General features: G+C 41.9%; 1 protein-coding gene across 4 annotated transcripts in view; it reads left to right on the top strand.

The window, feature by feature from the left end:
• The first annotated feature begins 2,199 nt into the window (after positions 1-2,199).
• THRB (thyroid hormone receptor beta) overlaps positions 2,200-24,255 on the top strand; it is a 379,016-nt gene continuing 356,960 nt past the window's right edge. For 2 of the 4 annotated variants that reach the window (XM_044252561.1, XM_044252560.1), the window contains exon 1: positions 2,232-2,373. The gene's annotated coding sequence lies outside the window, so the exon portion shown is untranslated. Of the gene's footprint in view, positions 2,374-2,787; positions 2,860-24,255 lie in introns of those variants that run through there. The other 2 variants (XM_044252564.1, XM_044252565.1) reach the window with 2 other exon arrangements.

Genomic DNA, 24,255 nt, shown 5'->3' with positions numbered 1-24,255 from the left:
TTATCCACCTTTGTGAAGGAAGGTCGGCATCACACTCCTCCTACTCCTCCCCCTTCCTCCCAATTCCTAAGTAATTCACATGGCTCCATGGCCCTTGCGAACACCAGGCTGTCAACCTTCCTGGCCTGTTAGAGCCAAGCTTTTTCCTCAGTGGCCAGAGTTTTCACCCACAGTTAGCCACCAGGGGGCCGCCTATTTGGAAAAAAAAAAAGGAGGGGGGCAGACTCCACAGCTTCTCTCCAAACCAACCAAAACATCCCGGGGCAGCTTTGGAGCAAAGCCCAGGAACTTGCCTGCAAGGGAGGACAACTTCTGTCCAGCTACAAAACCCGCAAGTCCTATATGGTATAGCTTTATTACAAGTGAAAAATAAAACCAAGCCCGGATTTATCGCCGGCAACCGAAGGGATTTAAGGTCCTTGGAGAGGGAGGCTCCTCCCTCTCGCCAGGGAGTCTTGAGGTCTGCGACTTTTCTCTCTTGAAGTACCTGAAATACTGTGCATCCAGGCTTAGGCAACAGTTTCCGAATTCCTGACAGTTGTGGTTGTTAATGCTGTTCGCTAGGGTGGTGGCTTCTCGCCCCTTTCCGTGGGATGCTCACAAGACACTGGAAAAAACCACGTCACTGGCTGGAAATCTGGAAAAGTCTCCAATAAATCATCTATACATTGTTCAGGCAGTTGAGGATACAAATCGTTATAGCTCTATCTCATTGCTGTACGAATAAATGTGTATATTGAATAATGAAGTAAGAACTGATTTAATATCCTCCACGAGAAAATAATTGTACTCTCTCGTCAAAATAGTTTTTTGCAACTATAGCTTCGTACCGACTGCAGTTTTTAGCTTTTTGGGTACTCAATATTTCTACAAGCATTCTTCTAGCCCAGAATGCAGCTGCCCGCTTCATTTTCTCCCAACCTAAAACCCTTGGCTTTCAAGACTTAGACTTGAGGTGGGGGGCGGAGGGGGCATTTTAAAAATTCATATTTGCCTGGGGCATAACTCTTCAAGAGTATAAATTACTTTTGTCTTCCGGGTTTTATTTGTACAGATCCAGGGCAAGGACAAAATCATAGGGCTGCTCTTCTGGAACCTGTGGAGTGTCTCAACTTTGCACACATCTCCCAGGATGTGCATAATTGGGGCGGAGGGGTGTCTTGCTCGAAGGCAAGTCAGGTATTTTCCAAACTATCATGGGGGATGGGGGATAGGGGGCTGGGTGACCGTAAGGGAACTCCAGACTACCCGGCCCGTGGGAGGCCCCAGGAGGAGCCAGAGCGCTCTGCCGGCCCGACACGCGCCACAAGTGGTTTGGAGAAAGAGGGAGGAGCGTGGTGGCAGGGGCCGCGCCGGTCTTCCAGGGCAAAGAAAAGCCCGTGCTTCTGGAAGGTCCTCCGCCTTCTTGTCACTCGTTCCCCAATTCTTCCTTTTCTCCCACCAGAGGAATGACGCCCAAACCCGAACCTCGGTGCGCACGCCGCCGGGTGGGTGGACGCGCGGCCACCCAAACCACCGCAACACTCACTCTGGGAAGGGCACCCTGGGTGGAGGGCACGGCCAGGACTGGGAGGAGAGGGAGCGCCCGAACCTGGGGAGGCAGGTGCGGAGGTGTCCGGCCCCGGGCGGTGTGCACGTGGGCCGCTGGGTAGGGGTCCGCGAGCGCAGAGGGGCGGACACTTCTGGGCGCCGGTCCCGGGCCGAGCGGCTGACGTCGGGTGCCAGCCGGGCGGCTCCGGACGGTCGCTGCGGCGGGGCGAGCGGCTGGGAGGCCATTTCCTCGCTGCGCCCCTGGCGGAGCCGGGTTTGCTTGCTCTTGGCCGCCGCCGCCGCCGCCGCCGCGCGAGTGGGATCGCCGCGAGGGTTGAAGGGGAAACCAGGTCACCGGTTCGCAGACGCGGCACTGAGCCGGCGCCCCGGGCCGCGAGTAAGGCAGCGCCCGGGGAGCTGGCCGGGGCGGGCCGGGCGCGCTGGGGGCCCGGAGAGGCGGGGACACGGGTGCCCGGACCACACTCGCTTCCTACGCCTATAAAAGTGGAGTGGCCGGGGAGGGCCGCCGCGGCCCTGGCGGCGGCCGCCTCTCTTCGCCCAAGGAGTTGACATTTTGCAGGACTCGCGCGACGTCCCGTCGCCTGCGCTCCCCGGGACCCCGCCGCCGGGAGGAGGGGGCGGAGGAGGGTGGAGACTGCGGGGCTTGGCCAAGGAAGGCGCACATCCTCGGGCGGGCGGCCGTGACGCGGCGGGGATTAACTTTGCATGAATAATGTGAGTGCGCTTGGAAAGGAGACCTTCGGTTCCCCGGGCTCGGGGCAAGCGCCCGCAGGCTGCCTTCCCCGGGCAGGGGCGCTCAACCCAACCGTCTCGAGGGCACTGGTAATTTGGCGAGAGGACTGCGCGGAGGCGGGGGCGTGTGGGGGAGGGGGAGAAGGAGGAGGGGGCGGCAGCTCCAACTGTCCAGAAGGGTGGGCAGGCTGGCGGCGGGGGTGTCGCGGAAACCTGAGGGGTGCGAGCGGCGAAGCTGGGCGCGCGGGCGGGCGGGCAGGCGAGTGTGTGTGTGGTGGGGGGGTGGCGGATTGTCAGCCGCCGCGTTACCTGCCTCCGCCGGGTTCTGCACCCCGGGTCCGGGAGGAGGTGCCCCTCATGCTCCCGCACCGCGCGGCGGCAGTCCGGGAGACCCAGCGTGGGCAGTGGTGGAGCCGGGTGGCTGGGGGCCCCCTCCAATCGCGCGGCTCCGTTCCTCAAACCCCCAAGCCCAGCTGTTGACAGGCTCCTTGTGAAATGGAGTTTGGCATCCTCAGCGCCGAACCGAGTGGAAGTTTCCATGATGAGGAAGTTCTGTGACACGGGGGTTCGGAAAAGGTTGGCAGACACCGGCGGGAGGGGGGGGGCGGCGCGGAGCGGGAGGCGGTTTAAAGGGACTGTGGGTCCCTCATCCCCCTTTTTTTCTCCTGCTCCGGAACTCCGGGGTTTGGAAAGGAGAATAATCCTGAATGTTGGCGTGCGCTGTTGCCGGTGCCTGGCGACTTGGCTTCTCCCCGCCTCCTCGGGGACTCGGTGGCGATTTCGCTAGCCTCCTGGGTCGCGCTTCTTTGCCTTGCTCCTCTTTTGACGCAGCATCTTCCTCTGGGTCGCCTCGAGTTGGTTCTGGCAACCAGGAGTTGTGCCAGCTGTGCTCTCCCCTGCCCCGGCCTCCCGGCCTCCCGGCCCCCCGACCTCTTGCGGAGGAGGACTAAACTGGGGGAGGTTTTCTGGGTTTTTTTTGGTTTTTGGGTTTTTACCCCTAATATAGATCGCTTCTTCTTAGCTGCGGTTGTCATTTTGGAGGATGATTTCCCAGTGATTATTGTTGGATATTGTTGGATAATTAATGGATATTAATCCATTGTTGGATTAATATTAGTGCTAATTCTTAAGCCTTCCGATTTGTCGGCGGGGGAGGGTGGTGGTAGCATGGGTTTGTTTGTTTGTTTGTTTGTTTTTAGTTTTCTAAAGGTTAAATGTATAATTTTCCCCAAATAGGAAATTTTACAGAGAGGGTCTAGATGCTTAACAATTCATAAACTGAGTAAAAGAAAGAGGAAAGAGTTTACCTGAACAAACGAGTTCAGACTCTCCACCCTCCCTTCTCCACACATGTTTGAAATTTGTGAAGATTCAAATACTGTGCCTAATCGTGGGTAAATAAATTTGAAACAAAGTCTTCCTCTTAGCCTGTTAGTGGTCTTAGGTGCAAGTGAGATGCAGTTTTAAAGACCAGTTTAGAAGTTCAAAAATTGAAGCATTCCTTGGACAGTGTGTTAATGATAGAGCACAGCAGTTTTTATAATGGTAAATGTATTGGATCGTGTAGACCTGTTGAGCAATATCTTTACACTATTTGGCTTTATTTTAGTTTAGTATGTTTATTGCATTTTAATACTATGTAGCACGTACTAGATTACAAAGTAATAAAAATTGCATTTTAGTCAGAATATTCCGTGATTCATTCTGAAAATTCAGGGTGACTGATCTGCTCCCTAATTCACTTCTGCTTACCTTTCTTATTCTGAAACAGGTCAGGGACTAAGAAACATTAAAGAGAAAGGTTTTTGCAAACTGAGGGCTGGGGCAATGGGAGGGCGAGAAGGAGGAAGGAGAGACTGGTTGGGTTATGGACTTTGGGGAAGGTAAGTGCTATGGTGAGTGCTGTGAAGTGTGTAAACCTGGCGATTCACAGACCTGTACCTCTGGGACTAATAATATTATATGTTAATAAATAAATATTTTTTTAAGAGAAAGGTTTTTGAACAGTGGATGTTTTTAGGAGTTTTCATGCCAATTGGCTAAGGGTTTTAATTGAGGCTAACAGAAATTCAATAGTAAGTGATTTGTTTGGGGTACTACATGGGGAGGCATTGATGAACAATCATTTATTATTTGTGCATGTTAAACTGATACTATCAGAATCTTATTTTTAATGAATGTCAAATTTTGATATATATTGGAAGTGGGACCATCTGGTAGTAGATATGATTTGTTTTTCTTTTCTAGTGAGTGAGAGTAAGTGCTACTAAATATAGCCCTAGAACTATTTTTTTAATGAAGCAATTCCTGTTGGCATTATAATGCAAAGGCATAATTTTATTGACATTGGAATATTGTTTTATGGAGTAACTGAATTTACAAGAGGAATAAACATTCCACTTCTCCCCTTTTAGATTCTTTATTTTGCCATCATAACAAATCAAGACAACTTCTTTTTAATCTAGCATTTTTGGGAAAAGGTGATTTCTTAAAATTTCCTTAGGAGAAGAGAGAGCTGTGGATTTCTTTTCTTTCCTGGTATTTTTACAGTTGTTTGAAGGACAGCATGTGTGGAGGCACAAACGGGTTTACAAGTTTGTTTTTTGGAGTTTTTTTAGTAAGCTCATATTTTTGATGGAAATCTGAGTAAGGGTGGTTGGTTTCTTTAGCTCCTTTTTGTCATTGTAGTGTAAGATTTTGTGTCACCTTCTTAAAAAGCCCTTCCATGACCACGTCAGCAAGGGCAGTCCCTCATTACTTCTTAGAACCATCATACTGTTTTTAGTTTATTTCTTTTTCTTTCTCTTTTTCCTCCTTCCTTGATCTTATTTGCAATCTGAATTGCCATTTAAGTTGGTACTTGTTGAAGACCTATCCCCCTGTCTAGAATCTAGAGTCCATGAGAAAGAGGCTTGACTTCCTCTGTAACTCTTGGTTCTCCAGCATCTTATATAGTGCTTGGCACTCAGTTAGAGCTGGAGAAATCTTTGTTAAATAAATGAATGGTTATGCCCAAACATATTCTTAAAAATACCTAAGCATCCTAAGTGGGTACCAACTGGGTATGTCAAGACCTGTGCCTGTATATGTCTGTGTGTCCTGTGTATATGGTTCAGTCTTTATCTCTGTCTCCCCCCACCCTTCTTTATTTTCTGAAAGGAAAGATAGTCCCTTTCTATATAGTGACAGTGCTGCGAGTTATTTCTGCATGTTCTTCCTGGGGTCATTTGCCTGGAGTGCACAGAAATCCTCTGCAGCAGTTTGTCTTATACTTTACCTTGATTCCCTGAAGACATTGACCTTCAACTCCCTGGGGATCAACAGAATCTTGATGAGTTCCAGAGGCATTGTCAGTGCTAAGAGTGAAATTCCAGGGAACAGACATCACTGATGACAGCAGTGCCTTCTCCCTCAGCAGGTTCAGGCAGTGCCTCTGGCCTTGGCAGCCTAAGGGGACCAAGGGCCTGTGGTGGTATAGTTGCTCTACAAAATTCTGGGGCAGGGGCAAAATGGGACTGTCAGGGTATACTACAAGACTGAAAGGGCCCTTAGGGGTAGATTTGAAAAGAATCTGCTGGTGAGTGGGTGTTGTAAGTAAAGTCATTCAACCTTTCTCCTTGGCCTCTTTTCACACTTCCATAAACAGACTCTGAACCAGAAGATTGTGGGAAATACTGCATTATCTGAATTTTCAAGGGACCAAGGTGTGATACCCAAACAGTCATCTCCAAATGAGCTATTCATGGGAACTCTTTTGACAATTGAGACAAAAATGAAATTACAATGGGTGATTATAGTAATTTGTTTTTGTTTATAGAGTAGGGACTTCCAGAAATGTGTCTGCAAAAATGCATAGTAAAAAATCCCACAAAATGATGACATTGGTAAAGTGGTAGGTGAAGAAAGATCAAAATTGTATACAGGGGTAAAGATAATTAAACTGAAATCCTAAGTGTTTATTGCTTTGGGATATTGCTAAGCTCTGAGCTTCCCAGTGGCCAAGTTAGCAGGAAAAAAGAGGGTCCAGAAATGGTAGGTATGCATTAAAGTTGTAAGGATACATCATGTAACATTTGTAGAGGGCTTACTATGGGGTCTGGCAACTAGTATATATTTCCACGAAATATCAAATCATAGGGTGGCCAGTACTTGAACTTCAGTTGTACAGAAAATGAAGTATTTGGTCGTCTTTTATGAGAATAAAAAATGCATAAGGCATAATGATGAAAAGAAACCCCATGGGAGTTTGTCTTTAGGAGCCTGAGCTACTGTGGTTCAGCAGTGGAGATTCTGGCAATTGTCCTCAGTGCAAAAATAGAGCTCACAAAACCTAGAGGAATGAATGGTTAACATGTTCTTTAGGCCGACTTTCTCAAATATCCAGTGTCTCAGCCAGCTTTTGACTAGAGCAATCTGAGAGGACAGGACAGCCAGGTACTTGAAAATGACCCTATGGCCATAAACCCTCTGAACAAGTGATCTTGACACTTTGCTTTAGTTTCTATAGCTCTTATCACCCTGCAGAGCATTTTGGTTTTGTTTCCATTTGTCTCCCCCTCTAAACTGGGATGAAAGACTATGGGTTTATTCATCCTTGACTCCCCAGCACCTAGCAAAGACTTGGACACATGGGCACAGGGAAACACTTGTTGGAAGACTAAGTGGGAGAGGGAAAAGGGGTGGTGCTTCTCTGTCTCTTCTGATAGTGGTATTAAAGTGTCATCTTTGGACTTTGTTTTGCCCAAGTTGAATGTTCGCTGGCCGGATTGAATTATATGTCTATCTCATAGCTAGAAGGGCTTGTTCTAGTGTCTGAACTAGTTGAGCAAAGGATGGCAAATTAACTCCTTGCTTTATTTACAGTAATTTTGATTATTTGACTTGATTTCTCATTCAGTCTACAAAAATGTGTGTACCTACTATGTGCCTGGTTTCGCCAGTCATTTTGCAGCTCAGTGTGCAGCCTAGTGACCTGTAAGACAATATGCATGTATTAATACAAAGGGATCAAGAAATGGTCTCCACTGTGACAGAATAGATATGCCCATTGGGCATCCTCATAGGGCCCCCTAGACAAAATCAAGTTATTTTCATCTGAGGATGTGATTGTTTTGTAGTTTCTCTAGCCTATGTGAATTCATGTAAATTGCAGTAGGATTCTGCCAGAATTCCCTTGGTATCCAACTGGTGTGGGATTGAATATATTTACACCAGTGAATCTCTGATTAAGGATGTTCACTCTTCACCTTAAGTTCTCAAATTTGTTAGTCAATTATGATGTTTAAGAAGTTGGGGAGGGGGAAGGATCCAAATCACTGAGTCACAGATCATGTATTTCCATATGCTTCTCTTCACAATCTGGCCAACTGACAGCTAGGCTGGTGCTCGTGTTGTTTGGTCCATACTGTCCTAATTTCAAGGGACTTTGGAGACTTTATGTGCTGGCAACTGTTCTTGTGCAGTACTATTTTTATTGAGTGAGAAACTGAGCTCTGCTGTGGACTTAGGTATCTTTTCCAAACAGCAAGTTAGGAGAGCCTGGAAATAAGACCCAGGAACCTTGACTCTGTGTCTCCAGAAGCTTATTGTAGCCTTTCCATTATGATAGTCGGACACTCTAACATAAACATATCTGCCTGTAACACATAACAACATATGTTATAATGTGTACTGTGTATATAACAGCATAACTGTGTACCACATATACAGGCGTATGTGCTGAGTGACAGTAACAGATAACTAGGAAAGGACTGATCCAAACTAAATTCCTCATTCAACTTCCTAGCTCCAAATGAGAGGCTCCATGCATCATGGTTTCTCTTCCGTGGGGTTTATTCAGAAAGTCATGCGTGATAAGCTGAGTGAAGTAAAAGCCTGGACAAAGGAATGCCAGTTGACTGCAGGTATATCTTCTTAATTTGGGAAATATACTTTTGAGACTCTTCCGAGGGTTTCAGGAATGTTTTTGTTGAGAAGAGTAGAGAAGATAGTCATGGTTTTTGTGGCATTTTGCATGATCATGACATTCAGGAACCCCTAGAATATTCTGACTCGTGATGTACACTGTTCAGTTGTTCTCAAGATGGTTCAGATATACTTTTCCCCTTTAGACTGTTTTCTCAGATTTCAACAATGCTTGCACAGAATAGGTGCTCAGAAAATAATGATTGACGATAACGATTCTGACCTTCCTGGGTTTAGGTCAACTTTTTCATATTTCTCTCCAATATGCAAAAGTGTGTCAGCAACTTGCGTGTCTGTGCAAGCAGAATCTGCCTCTGTGACAAGTGTGTGTCATGTTCTTACACACAGTGAAACAGGCAGTACTTGTCTCTGGCTTCAGCTGTGGTTCCCAGGCCCAGCTTCCAAATTATGGTGAGAAATGCCACAGCCACACTGATTCCCAGGCTAAAAACCCTCTGAGTCCTCATCCGTATTCCTGAATATTTTGGCAAATCTTCATCTTATTTTACATTTTACTTATTTAACTAGTTACTTATGTTACTCTATGGTCAATTCTGTTTGGGAAATCATGAGTTTAACAACTTAATGCAAGAATTTTTCAGATATTTTGTTGTTGTTGTTGTTTATGCTAGGTTGTACTAGGAATTCCAAGAGGGAGACCAGGTAACAAAACTTACTTGGTCACCATATTCTTTGTGTGTGTGAGTGTAGGTGTGTGTGTAAAAACTCAAATGGCTGAAGTTCAGTGCAAGAAGTTGTGAGGTTCACAGCATTACACTTTAAAAAATTAGCCTCATTTGTTTTGAGTTCTGACTACATTTTATAATAACTGATCACTCCCAGGAGCAGCTTCAGCCCCCACAGCAGAACCTTGCTGCTTTTTCACACAAAAAGGTCTATCAGTTTGTATTCAACACTGATTCATGTTACCACTGTTGAAGTGTTTTTGCAATGATGTAAAAATCATGCTAAATTACTGTTACTTTTTAAATATTATAATCTTTTCTTGACTTTATTTTTGATATTTAGATGTATTAATTTACAATTGCCAGAGAATGGTTTATTTCTGCCATATGTGGCTTTGTTTGCTTTTTTGAATTTTCACCTAAGCTTCACTATAATTTCTACTCCAATCCCAACATCTAGAGATCTAGAATAATGTGTTTGTATCTGAATTATAGCTATAGTAAGGGGAAGTATAAGGTTGTATATTCTTGTATTATCTGTCCTTTGATTAAAAAAAAAAAAAAAGGAACCAGGGAAACCTTACACAGAAAAAATCTTTAAAAAAACACTTTCAATTATGGCCTATGTGGATGATGAACATATCAGCTGATCCTGTAGTATAGTAGTTGGAAAGGATTTGAAAAACATCTTGTCCCCCTGAGGCAACTCAAAAACACAACACAACACAACAAAACACCTAGGCATTTGGCTTCTTAGTTTGATCTCACACTCTATAGTTTCATAAACACAAGGTATGTTAAGAGTACATTCCGTATGGAATGTATTCTAAATGCATTCATTTCTGTTAATCAAGAATATATGTTTGGATTTATATTTACTGAGGTTGCCACAAAAATCAAGCCTTAAAATGAGTAAACTTACTTTTTTAAAATCCTGTCCATCCTTCCATTCCTCCATCTTTCTATCTCTCCTTCTGTACCTCTGTACCACTACCCATCATCCACCCGTCCCCATCCATTTATGCATTGGACATCTGCTGGGTGCCCAGGTCTGTGGTAGGTGTGAAGACACATGGTAAAATGTGAAGACACATGATAAAAATCCTTGCTATGGAGATGCTCAGGGATTCCTGAGGCAATCTACAAAAGTTAATTTGGTGTATAACAGTGTTTCTCCACCTCAACCATCTCCATCTCAACCATCACAGGGTAGAGGGCTACCCTGTGTATTGTAGGATGTTGAGTGGCATCACTGGCCTCTACCAACTAGATGTCAATAGCTCCCCCCCATACCCCAGTTGCAGTTATCAAAAGTGTCTCCAGATATTGCCAAATGTCTTGTGGGAGGCAAAAATTACCCCTCCTGCAAACCATGGGTATAGAGTAAAGAACCAGGTCTGTGGAGTGGGAATGTGTGCATTCAAAGCCTGGTTTTACCTGGCTTTGTTGCATATACTCAGTTTCTCGTTAAATAGGATCAGGTAGCATTTGACCCACAGTTGTGTTCCTAAATATTAGCTATTGTATTGATGGTAGAATTAATACTTCAACAGGCAATTATAATATTAATAAGTTCTATGATGGAGTAAGTAAGAACTCAGTGAGAACCTGGAGCTGGGAGTGGGGTGAGTTCTAGGCAGTAAGAACACCATACACCAACATATGAAGTGGGGTAAAAGTGTGAACCCTTTGGGAATCTGCAGGAAGCCAGATCTGACTGATGCTCAATGGACAATAAATGAGGTTGTTGGAACAGGTAGGAGTCACACAGTGGAGACTGTTTTGGCCAGTAAGGAAGATAAAGTAAGGAAGTAAGGAAGTTAGACTTTGTCTTAATAGCATGAAGAGAATAAATAATGTTCAGAAAGTCAGATTTTTATTTTAGAAGCGTTCTTTGGGATAGGTCTTCAATGGGAGAGAGACCAGAAATGATGAGCCCAGTTAGAGACTTTTGGAATAATCCACTGAGAGATGAAGGCTGTCAGAACCGAGACAGTTATATGTTGCTGTGATGTCTTTGGGAACAGATTTCACTTTTTCCAAGATGTGGCAAAATTTTTCTAAGTTAATTCCAATAATGAATATTTTTAGCAAGATGGCTCTATATTTGGGAGAATTTCAAGTTTAATTTGAAAGCAGATTACATGATAGATTCTCTTTAGAATGTTTTCAAATAAAGCTTAATTTAAAGACCATCTCACAGCCTATTCATAGCTGAATATTACTCAAGGGTTTCTCTGCTATTGTATACATATGTCTACAGTTCCCAGTCAGACAGAAACGTACTCCTACACAACTACATTGAATTATTGACATTGTTGTGTTCAAATTCATTATTTAGTATTAAGTATTGATTTTCTGAGTGATAGGGATTTTATTTCTTTAATAATCAAAATTAGAGATAGATAGAGAAGATGAATGGATGAATGAATGAATGGGACATTATGGAAATATTACCAAATTGAGAATAAAACCATTTTGGACAAGTCTCTTCACTTATCTGTGTTTTAATTTTCTTAGTCATAAAACAGTAAAATTTATCTGGATAAATTAGGTAATCTCAAAGTTATCCTTAGTGCAGAGGCTGGGAAACATTTTCTATAGTGGGCCATATAGTATTTTCAGTTTTTCAGGACATACAATCTCCACTGAGACTACTCAATTCAGCTGTCATAGTGTGAAAGCAGCTGTAGATAGTATGTGAATAAATGCTCATGTCAGTGTACCAATAACCTTTTTACAAAAACAGAAGATGGGTTGTAGTTTGCTAACCCCTACTAGCCTGGCAGGAATACAATAGAAATATAATATGAGCCACATATGTGGTTTGAAATTTTATTATAGTCACATTACAAATAAATAAAAGCAACCAGTGGATTCAATTTCAATAATATATTTATTTCACCTGATATATTCAAATTATTACTAATTTTTAATCAATACAAAAATATTAATGAGCTGTTTTAATTTTTTGTATTAAATCTTCAATAGCTGGTGTGTACTTTAGACTTGCAACACATTTCAACTTTAACTAGTCATATTTCAAGTTGGCTAGTAGCTGCTATAATTGGATAATATGACTTTAGGCCCGAAAAATGCATTTTACCCAATTCCATACAAAAATAAATTATCTGCATTATTTCGAGTGATCGAGAAACTTTCCTTTTTTTTTTTTTAATTTTGCCACATATATAGAGGTTAGGAAAGCACTTCACTTTGAAATAAAGAATGTACAGTGGCTAAAACAAACAGTTTATTTTTCACTCCTGTGCTGTTGAAAACTGCTCTTCCTGACTGGTAGCTATGCTCCATAGCCATTCGGGAGAGTCTCCGTTCCTTTGGTCTTGGGCTCCTCCTTTCACTCATGGCTGCCACAATCATGTCTTCATTGCATCGGACCCCTGGGAGGGAATGAGAGAGTGAAGTACATTGGCTTCTTCACTACCATGGCTTGACAGTGACACAAAACCATTTCGCTCAGATTCCAGTGGTGAGAACAAATTGTGTGTCCCCACTAAGTGAAGCAGGATCCATAGTCCCAACTTTACAGCCGCTGTCCAATGATGACTCTAGAGCAGCGAAAGAGAAGCAGGAAGTCCTTGGTGGTCAGGGAGCTGTCTTCCCCATGTACTACTCTGTTTTTAAACTCTCATCTGGCCTTCATCATATCACATCACTGTCTTGTTACTTCTGAAGGCACTGACCAGTGACGAAAACATCTTGACGGCCATGAGGTAAACCATTTCTATTCTTTGGTACGGTACCATCCTCCTGTCTGACCTAATTCTCTTTCCTCTCTTCCTTCTTATTCGTGTGGGGTCATCTTTAATCTTGCTGGACCCGACTTTTCCTTGTAGTCTTTGACCATCATTTTTATTGCCTTGGTAGATTTATGTGGATCATAAAATGCGCATAGTATTGGGAGTTTGCTGATCAATCTTGATAGTACTGGCACAGGATTAGAGCGCTGATTTTCTAAAGGAAACCAAAATTCAGAGTAGAGATATCAGGAAACAGAGGCCAGAGCTGATTCTTGATGTGTTGACAGAGGTACTGAAGCCATTTTCCTGGAATCATTTTACAGAACTTCAGACTGTTTAAATAAATGACTCATTACATAATATCTTGACTAAAAATACCAATTTTCCTAGTATTTATCTTATTGTTGCTGACTAGAATGGGGACCCCTCTTTTTTTTTAGACATAGGGGGTGTTTGCTTGTTTTCTTCCCAAATTACAAACATGCTTTATCAAATATTCAGTGTGTTCTATAGAAGTGCCTCTCCTGAAGGAAATGTAAGAGGGGCATGAATAATAAAGGTGAGGTAAGGGAAAAGAACAAAGAAGCCTTTTCCTTCTAACTATGCATATTTTACCTTTCTGGAAACCTTATTATTTAATTATGATTAAAGTGTCTTATTCTAAGAAGTAGGGAAATGCAAAGAACACATACATCTTGGATTATTAAGAAATAAGGCTAACCAGTGATAAGAAATGTCATGCTGAGGACATGTGAAAGAAGAAGAAGTAATTGTATCCTTTTAAATTAGCCTGGGTAGGGTTGTCTTCAACTCCACAAGCCTATTTTTATAAAGTATTTTGCAGTGCTTTCGAAAATTAAATTTTGCAATATTAAGAAGTTAATACTGATAAATGCCTCTCAGGTACAGAATCCAGCTAATTAATTCTTGATATTCCATAAGAGGGAAGAAATAATTCTCTGAATAATCCCTAACTTGTTACTGGCCCATCACCGGGGTCTCTGGGGTCTGGGTGATTCACAGTGTGGGTGCCGGTAATGTCTCATTCTAAAGTCCCATCACAGAGCAAGGAGAAGAAATTCTCCCCCCCCACACACACCTCTGTTGGCCGAGTGTGTTGTGAAGAGGGAAGAACTGAGGGTTGTGGGTCCTGGATTGGTTGACGGCTGAGGTACTGGAGAGAGATCAGGATGTGGGGTGCTGGACATCCAAGCAGGTGTTGAGTTGGATATCTGGCTTTGCCCCTTCTAGCTGATGGTCTCTCCTGCAAGCTACTTAACTTCTTTAAACTTAAGTCATGCTATCTGTGCAGTGGAAAGAATCCTAGTACTTACACCATAGCATTGTGGAAGAGATCATGTGAGATCATGGTTATTAACCACTTTTCCAGGACATAGTGCCTGGCGAGTGTTCAATAATTTTATATTATCATTTTATTACTGCAAAAATTGTAAAATCAATTGCATTCAGTAAGCCTGTATCCTGGAGATCTAGATCACTGATGTCCAAAAGGCAGGAAATAAAGAAAGAGACCCAGCAGTTAACATCTGAGTTTCTGGAATAATTTTGCATCATTAATTATTCTGTGTTTAGTTTTATGATGTGTTTATTGGTACAGTCTTCCTTTTATAGATGACCTAGCATTTTTCAATATTAAGAGATATGTTCTATGGTCAATCGTTAAAGTTACTGAACCCTCAGTTTTGGAGGAAAGTAAGAATAATAGATGTTCAGTTACCTGACCAAGGCTCCAAACTCTTGAACACACATTTGACTCCCCTGCTTGTAGTGACTATGATGTATAAGCTGAGTACCTCACTTCCTTTTTTTCATCGCTGCTACACCCCTCTCTTATTCCGATACTTTTCTACTGTTTGCATTGAAATGTCTTCACTTAAAATCCATTACCTATTTTCCCTGCTTCTGTTTTAACCTAGCTTCCCCAAATCCTTCATTCGAGGAGCTCCCAAAATCCTGCCCTGATTAATTAGGATTGAGATCTAAATTCTTTCTAGTTCTGCCCTGCTTCAAACATGCCATTTCAATGACAGGTTTTCTCACCCCTTTGTCCAAGGTAATATTACATAGTTAGTCAATTACTATATCTATTTCTTCACTGTGCAGTGTCCAAACCTCATATCAGTCAATGAAATAGATATTTCTTTGCCAGATTTCAAGTTCCAAGAGGGCAGGGACTGTGTGTGGAACAAGTTTAGTGGAGTCTAGAAAGTAGGCCCAGAAAGCGGGTGCTGAGTAATGCTTTCTTGCTGTTTTGACCAACCACACGTAGGCTGTTTTCATATAATCAGGATGAATCTAATTTTAAAATGAACAACGCGTGTGTCCTCAGATGAACTAGAATATACACTTACAAGGCCCTGCTGTCCTGCATTATAAATAAGGGAATAGGTTGTCCGGCAGGAAAAAGCTCTGCTGTCCTTTTTCCTTTTTCTTTAAAAAAAAGAAAGAAAGAAAAAGCTATCCACACAGAAGAACTGAGATAGAAGATCTTCCCATCTCCTCAACTAAGTTGACAAGAAATCAGGGCCACGAAGTAGATGCTCTCTGCAAAGATGAAACCCTGCAAAAACCCACAATCCGAGAAGAGTGGCCTCTGAGGGTTTGTAAAGAAAAGCCCTTAAGAATGGCTTGCTGTAGATAGACCTGGAGCTTGGCGGCCTGATTCTTCAACTTGTATAACAACGAGGACTTCCTTAAGTGATGGGCTCGGGTTTCTACAGGGACAACATTCTGAGACATGACTCTTGGACGGACGTGATGCTGCAGTGGCATTTTTCACAACACCTAGCTTTTGAGTAGACTTGTTCTGTTTCTTAAGATCTTAGTGTCTCAGGGTTCCCATTACATGGAAGATAAATGCTTTAACGCTGCCCTGAACCGGTTTACGATTCACTTCTCTTCTTTGTCTAGCAGGGTTTTGAAATAACTGTTTCATTTTTGTTATTTTGTGGTTGTAAATCCCCACCAGTGATTCATTAAAGTTCCGTTTGAACCATGGCTGTGGTTGGTCTTCATCTCTGCCTCTTCCCAGTGCTAGAGTAAGACCCCCCTCTAAGAGTCAAGTGTTGCTACTTAGTTGAGTTCTTGCCGAAGTTTGACTTTAGGGGCATCTGAAACTCATAGGGCTTATGTTTGCATTTCTTTCCATCCTTAAGCAAAAGATGTGGTTTTGTTTATTCTCTCAATGGGAGAGAAAGGAATGTGCCTGGAGTTGTGTTTCTGATGGTCTGAAAGAAGTGGGACCAGCGCCTGCAGCTCAGAGGAACCCAATGATTCTGTGCTCATGGACCTTAAGGATGGAAAAATCGGTCCCTCTAAAAACAGAGGACTCAGCTCTTTTATCAGAGGAACCTGAGGCTCAAGGGGCTGCCAGCCCAATATTCTTTCAGAAGACTTGCCATAAGCAGACCAGAAGATGAAAATTCATATGCATATTATTTTGGGGGGGAAGATCAAGAAAACACCAACAGGAAATGGGTAAGTCAGCCACGCCAGGGCAGTAGCCAATAAGGTGGCATTTTCAAACCAGTTACCACTGTGGGCACCTGAAGCTTAATCTCCCGCATGAACTCTGGGAGACTGTGTGGGACATGTGTCTCATAGTTACGCCACCCATGATGCAAGAGAGAGCATATTTACTCACCAAAATCTGTCAGATGTTAGTTAAGGACTGCCTCCAGAGGTATTTGATTCCCTGGTATTTTAGGACTGCCGTTTGGGCAGCCATGAGCACGCCTCCAGGCAAAGGAATGCAGTTTTTGGCAGTCAGAAGACATGCTGGTGGGCCCTGACGTGGTGCCCATGGCTATGGGCTCAGGGCGCCAGCAGCCTCTACTACACTTAAGCCTTTCTAGTCATGGGCATATTACCATGCAAGGTGTCCTATACCCCCATTTCCACCCCAGGTCTCCTTTGCATTCTGCTTGGTTCTTCAGAGGGGCAAACTGCCTTGAGCTGATGCAGTGGAGCTGACCCCACCAGCATTTGATCTAGGATTGGCTAGAGAAGGATCCCTGGAATCAGGAGACACAGCCAGACTTCCTACCCTCTTGCTCAGCCCCATCATCTCTCTCCCACACTATCTTCATTCTAAGACCTTACTCTTCACTTGAGTTAGCCTAGTGGGTCTGGTGAGTCCATTCTCTCTCCTGATCACTTCTATTCCTGACTGTGCCATGACTCCCCCTACCCCCCCAAGCAGGATTTCTCAGCTTGGGTGTGATTGGTAGTTCAGAGCATATAATTCTTTGTTTGGGGGAGCTGCTCTGTGTCTGGCAGAGTGTTTAGCAGTATCCCTGCCCTCTGCCCACTGGATGCATTAGCATTCCAGTCTTGGGTTGTGACAATCAAAAATGTCTCCAGATATTGCCAAGTGTCCCCTGAGAGTCCTAACTGTCCACCTTAAAACCACCGCCTCGGACCTTAGTTCCAAATCTTACTCCCACCCTCCCCCCATCTTCGTCAGTTATAGATGCCCATTTATTATTGTCCTAGTCCTAATGGGAGGGGTCAGGAGAGGCATTCCAAAATCCGGGAAAGGTGAATATTTTTCTCAGTTGACTTTGATATACCTCCTACTCCACCTTCCCATGCCCATAGTCTCGCCAGGAATTCAGAATCACCATCCTGGTCTGTCTCTCTCTTTTCCTCCCCTCCTTTCTCTTTTCCCTACTTGCACTATGGACAACTGCAATTTGGAAGATGCCACCTCTCATTTCTGTCCCCTTCGTGAAAGGTCTTGCTCAGTTCAATAAAGCAAACACTAATGGCAAATCAGTGAACAAAGTACATAGTAAGATGTTACATATTATTTTTTAAAATTATGTCCACCCACTCATTCTCTTATCAAACATTTTTCCAGCACCAACGATGTGCCAGGTTTATACTCGGGTACAGTGGTGAGCAACACATTCCCTGGTCCCTTCAGATAGATATACAAAATGATAACACAAAAGACAGCCTCATCAAAATGATGAATATTTTTATTTTATCAATACATGTATGCCCTAAATTCTGGAAGCTGGAAGCACAGAAAGCCAGTATTGTACCAGGAACAGTTCCAATTACTGGCACAGTCTTTCCTAGTTTGGGAATTCTAACTATATGGCTTAAAATTAGGACATTATTTTGCTTTAAACTACAGGATTTATTTCTGTCCCATTCAGAAGTATTGTATGAATACAGTCCACCTGGACAAGCAGGTTTCACGGTGTAACAAGTTCCTGAAGTGAAATGTTAATAAGTCTCTCACACTTTGGTTTGCCAGAATCTCTTCCGCTTTTCCTGCTTTACGTCATCTAACAGTTGTCCACATTTTTAGGCAATCCCTTCCAAAGGGGCTTCCAAGCAATTAGAAACAGGATTGTGCTGCCCCAGCTTTTTTGGCTGGGGTTGGTTATGAAGAAAGCAAAAAGCATCATGGCCCCTGGGGAGAGGATTATAAAGACTCTGATGTCCCTGGGAGATCTGCTGAAGGAGGCCTCCTTGTTTGGCCGCACTGAGGGGCTGTCTGCAGCCTCTGGAAATGCTTAGGGTGTCCTCAGCACCAGTGAAGGCCCTTGTTTTGACAGCGTTAACCATAAGGAGGTGGCGTGTCCCGTGCGGTTACTTCTGTCCATCCCTGTCCCCTCAGACTGACTTCTGCACCCTCCATTCTTTCAGAATGTGCCGCCTGCAGAGCAGTGCATCCACACCTCCCTAACCTCCAGCTGGTTACAGGGGCAGCATCTTGGTTCCACCCCAAACCTGCCAAACCAGAATCTGCATTTCAACAAGATCTCCAAGGGTTCATGTGCCCTTTGGAGGTGGAGACTGTGTTTTGATCTGTATCCACCTTCTACTTGTCAGTAAAAAACACAGAATCCAGAGACGTGAAAGAGTTGATGCAGCAGTTGATGCTGATACAGTTGATTATCCCCATTTATACCTAATTTATTGTTCTTCAGACATAGTTATCAGCACATTAGTGGGCCTTGAATCAGCATAATGAGTCACAGTCCACAAAAATTTTAAGTAAAAAAAACTAGAAGAGGAATTATTAGGGGCACCTGGGTGGCTCAGTGGGTTAAAGCCTCTGCCTTTGGCTCAGGTCATGATCTCAGGGTCCTGGGATCAAACCCCATGTCAGGCTCTCTGCTGAGTGAGAAACCTGTTTCTCCCTCTCTTTAGCCTGCCTCTCTGCCTACTTGTGATCTCTCTCTCTCTCTCTCTCTGTCAAATAAATAACTAAAATCTTTAAAACAAACAAAAAAAATTAGAGTATAGCACATGTTTTGGAAACATTGGTTTCGTATCATAGACACACAGACACACATTTTGTATGTATGTCCTGGGTCATTATTACAAAGTGGAATTTTGGCTGGGGTTACAGTTAAAAATAAATCACTAAAAACCACTGTTGTAAAGAATGAATATATCTCTTTATATATATTGATCAGTGTTTAAAAAAAAACATCAGAAATATACACTTGATGAAGTTTGGTCACTTTTTTTTCACCTGAGATTATGAGATTATACTCTCTAATTCAGACTCCTGAAAAAGTAAAATGTCCACATAGCATTTATGTATGTTAAAATTATCTGAACTACAAGTGAATAACAGTAAGAATTTTAATTTTTCACTCAATTTCAGAAAATAGTGTTCTATCAGAGAATGTCTCAAAATCTTGAAAAAGACACTTTTAGAGAAAAGTTCATTTTAAATCAAGAAAAAACAACTGTAGACTGACCAAAACACATAGGTTAACTTGAAGGGAATAATAATTTGGAACCCAGAAGACATTCTCCAGATTATAGGAGATCCAGGGTGACCCAAAAGTGATGGTGCAGATTTAGTTTTAATATCTTCAGAAGCATAAATGCTACAAACTGACCCAAAAAATGATTTGGAAGTTCAATCACTTACACTTTTTCAACATTCATTTAGCTGTGCAGATTTTGAAAAGTAAATTTTCCATTTTAATTTTTTGTTCTCGTCTCTCTGATTGAAGATGGCAACCATTGAAACAATAAATTAAAATGCGAAATTTACTTCCCCAAATCCACAAAGCTTAATGAGAGTCAAAGACATTTAGATAGTGAAACTCGCAAAAGGTGTTCTTGTCTAAATTTGTAGCGTTAATCCTTCTGAAGATAGCACCCTGTAGAAGGAAGGAAAACCATGTCACTCTTCAAGCACGGGTCTGTGTGAAGCTGAGGCAGACCTGGAGAATCCGATTTCACCACGTGTGGGAAAGAACTAGTCCTCTGGGGTGAAACCAAGGCGCTTTGTGAAGGAGGGTGCTAATGCCAGGATGAGACATGGTTACAGGGAAGCGCTTCCAATCTCCCAAGGCAGGATCTGCGCCAGACAATGAGTTGTCTTTGAAACAGTGTCTTCGCCTGTGAGAGCAGCAGCTGGGCGAACCAAAGAGCTCGGTCGGAACGTCCTGGATCTGTAGAGCCCCTGATTCGGATGTAATGAAGGCTTGCTTGAGTGTTGAGTGTTTGAGTGAGCTATTAAGCAATATTTTATTAAAATTATTTCAAATATGCTCTTAAGGAACAGTGAACATGTTTTTGTTATCTTATAATAGGTATGTGAACTGTATAGAATCTTCATGTTGCTAAAATGAAAACAAATCAATGGTGTCCATATTCTTTGAGAATGCTGTGTTTGGGGGGAATTTTTCAATAATTTGCCATGCTATAAAAAGGTGAGATAAGTATTCTCCTTCACATATAGGTGTTAAAGTATGTGGTTTTGCTTACTTTCTTAAACTATCCTGTTTTTTTCATCCGCAACTAATCTTTTTGCTAGTGAACAGCCCTTTAAGAAAATAAAATATATATTCAAATACATAATTTGAGTACCTCTGGAATATGAACATATGTTGAATATATACTAAATATATGTGATTTGAAAATCAATGAGAAAGCGTATTAGACGTATTATAAATAGTAGCACTTGTAACAACTTTTTACATTGATTTATTTCTAAGTAGAGTAACTTACTCAAGATTAGGGTTTGATTTTTTTTCATAAGTTGTCTTTCTATTTTATCAAATAAAAGACTTAGTTCAATATCAACTTGCAGTGCTCCTATTTGTCATAATGTGTTTTTAGCCATTTTTGGCTTGCTTGAAAAAAATTTGTTTTGTGATGGTTACAGTTGTGTAAACTAGCTTGCCATCCTCAAGGCCAGTGAGAACATGAGAAATTTTGAGGCTTTTGCCAAAGAGGACATTTTTTTCTAAGAACATTAGCTATATAGAAAAACAAATATTAATTTAGTTGTTTTTGATTTATCATATATGTTATGTTCTTTCAATGAAAAAGCGCAGTTTATTGTATTAGGTCATTCGTCTTATCTATGATGTATTGGACAGATTTTATATTTCTACTTTTCAAATTAGTAAGAAAAGTGAAAGTTTCAACAGGCACCAAAGTGAATTAATTGTGAATTAACTGTGCTCATCTTTACATGTTTGAGGCCCAAACCTCTCCTTGTACCTCCAGTTCCACAGTTGCCTATACATAGCACACATATTTTGCCACAGTCTTCTGATCCATCCAAAAATTGGAGTTTTGTTTTGTTTTGTTTTGTTTTGTTGTTTTGTGTGGATGAAGTATCAATGACAGAATCCTTGCTGGAAGAAGTACTGTGTATTTGAATTATTGTAGTTTGTTTTTTCCCCCACATAAGAAACTTAAGTAAAACAGTAATCATAAATCCTGCAAACTGGTAGATTTATCACAAAGTGTAGGTTGGCAAATAGTTTTGTGCCAGCTCAAGTAGGTTTTGGTGGCTGGTGCGCCTGAAAAGAATTTTAGGAGGATCTCTAGGCTTAGCAGTAAAGACCTGATTGATTAGCGATATCTGTTATTGTTGGAAAAGCAATTCGAAAACAATTGCTTGAGTGTTACGTGTTTTCTTTTCTTTTTTTTTTTTTAAAGATTTTATTTATTTCACGGAGAGAGAGGAATCACAAGTAGGCAGAGAGGCAGGCAGAGAGAGAGAGGGAAGGAAGCAGGCTTCCCGCGGAGCAGAGAGCCCATGCCCCTGGGATCATGACCTGAGCCGAAGGCAGCGGCTTTAACCCACTGAGCCACCCAGGCACCCCAAGTGTTATGTGTTTTCCTGTGCCCATACCTAAGGAGGATTAAATCCTCGAGATTTGTCTCATTATGTTGCTTTAGGCTTTATATTTTGTGCTTTTGAAGGGGTATTGTGCCTGTTCTGATTTGATAGCAAATCAGAAATTTCATCAGTAAATCAAGAAGACCATGAAAGAGTGTTTCCTTATTGGCAAGTTGAGTGTAATATCCCATAAAACAAAACACTTAGTGACTCTTTTATTGTGTGTTTGGTTTTCTGAGTTCTGAGACTTTGTGTATAAATACATAATATATTTTAAAAATTGAAATATCAAAACAGTTGGAAATCTTTCAAGAAGATGCTAGTATTTCAAAATAAGATTGATAAGACAATATTTTCTACTATATTTAAAATGACAAAATTGTATGTATTTGTGTAATTTATTACTTGGACTTCATGGTGTGCTTTATTTCTCAGTTATAATACTTATCTTCACAGGAAGCTTTGGCCAGCCTCTTGTCATGGAGAAAGAAAAGAAATAGACTATATGTGAGAGGAAAATGCAAATGGGGGATGACAGGCAAGCACCTTTGGGTCTTCCAAGCTAGGGAGATAGAAGAATTTGGCAAAGAGGGCACACTAGAGCAAAACTGCAGTTGGAAGATCAATGAAGCCTGTGTTTCTTATTCCACCACGGAAAACGGACTGTTCTGTCCATCGTTTGATTGGACTCCCTTGAAATCTGCCTCCGAGAAGACCTGAGTAATGTTCCCTTTCATTATTACTCAACTGTCTGCCAAACCTGGAAGCTCATAATTGCTTATATTACATGAAGGAACTATAAGGTCCTCAAGAATTAAGGAGGTGAAGAAAGAAAGCTTTTGTACAGTTGATTTTGGCATTCTTTCCATAAAGAGTTGAGTCACCTCTTCAACAAGTCCAGGACTTGACTCTGTGAAGACTGGCAGAGGGAGCAGTAGGAGACAATTGGCTTTGTGTTCTAACCACTTACACAGTTGACTTTCCTTTTTAGGGGCTGCTAGTCTTCAGGACAAAATGAATTGTGGCCACATGTGTTCTCATACCTTCAGGGATTCTTGTAAAAGGGGACCAAATACTAGATCTTTGTAGATGTTAACAACATGTTACCACTGTGGTAGCTGAGATATATGTTGTTTTGATCATCAATAATGAAGCTCACTATTCTTTGGAATGAAGGTTAAGAGAGTCTCAGAGATCATCTGAACATCTTCTCTTTTTTTGTCCTGCCCTGTACAGTTTTAATAGTATCAATATAGTGTAGTAATGTAACATGGGTTGTGAAATATGGATCTCAATAGACAGACCTGACTGTAAATATGATGTCCCTACTAGTTAGCTGATGTGGAATGTTGAGGAAAGTAGCTTAGCTTCTTCTCTGAGCTTCAATTTCCAATTCTATAAAAATGTTAAAAAAAAAAAAAAAAGAAAGAAAAGCCTACCATGTAAGAATATGGAAAAGAGTGGTCATACCTGGAGAAGAAGTTATAGTATAAAACTAAAAGGAACTGGTCTAAGTAGCTATGACTTCGAGCTGACAGGTTTTTGAGGCCATGTCTGGTTATAGGCCATTTTCTCCTGGTTGAGGGAGAAGGAAGAGTAAGAAAAAGAAAGCAACAAAGGGAAACTTCAGATGAAGATCTACATCTTCTCTACTCATAAGGAATTATGGAGTTTTTTGTTTGTTTGCTTGCTTGTTTGGGTTTTTTTTTTTTTTGTGGGTTCTTTTGAGATTTTATTAGGAATTTTAGAGCAAAGCAAGTTTCTCATAGTGTTCTCTTGAATAAGATGGAGATAACACAGTCCGATAATAGGAAAGTTCACAAATTGAACAACCATATGTGTGGGATGTCTTCATAGATTAACATCAGGTTGAAAGGGAGTGATCTGCCAAGGACCTCTGGCCTTCTGCCTCAGCTCTATATGGATGTTATGAGTGACACCATGGAAAAAATGAATGACATGCTTATCAAATGTTCAGGGGTTACAAAGCTGGAGGGGAGAACCAGTATATCTCAAAACAGAGTCTGAATTTGAGAGATTTTGAGGGGCTGGGACAATGTGAGTCCAAATCAAGAAGACTTAAAGGAAGATTTAAAGCCACAACCTTACATTACATACACGTTGAGGGCCCAAATTCTAGGACAATGCCAATCATCAGTTTAACATGAGCTAATAAGCAATGTAGGTACTTCAACCAGTACTGTGGTCTTAAGTTTCATTAAAAACAGTGGTTCTCAAATTTAAGCTGAATCATAATCACCTGATGGGCTTGTTAAAATATAGATTGCTGGGATCCATTCCTCATGTTTCTGATTCAGTTCGTCTAGATTCTAGCTAGAGAATTTATATCTTGAGCAAGTTGCCAGATAATGTGGATTCTTCTGCTCTGGGCACCCCACATGGAAACTTCTACATTAGAAGA

This window comes from Neovison vison, chromosome 6, assembly GCF_020171115.1.
Source record: "Neovison vison isolate M4711 chromosome 6, ASM_NN_V1, whole genome shotgun sequence".
Lineage (NCBI taxonomy): Eukaryota > Metazoa > Chordata > Mammalia > Carnivora > Mustelidae > Neogale > Neogale vison.
Note: the sequence above shows the minus strand (reverse complement) of the source record. Positions and strands in the feature narration are given on the sequence as shown.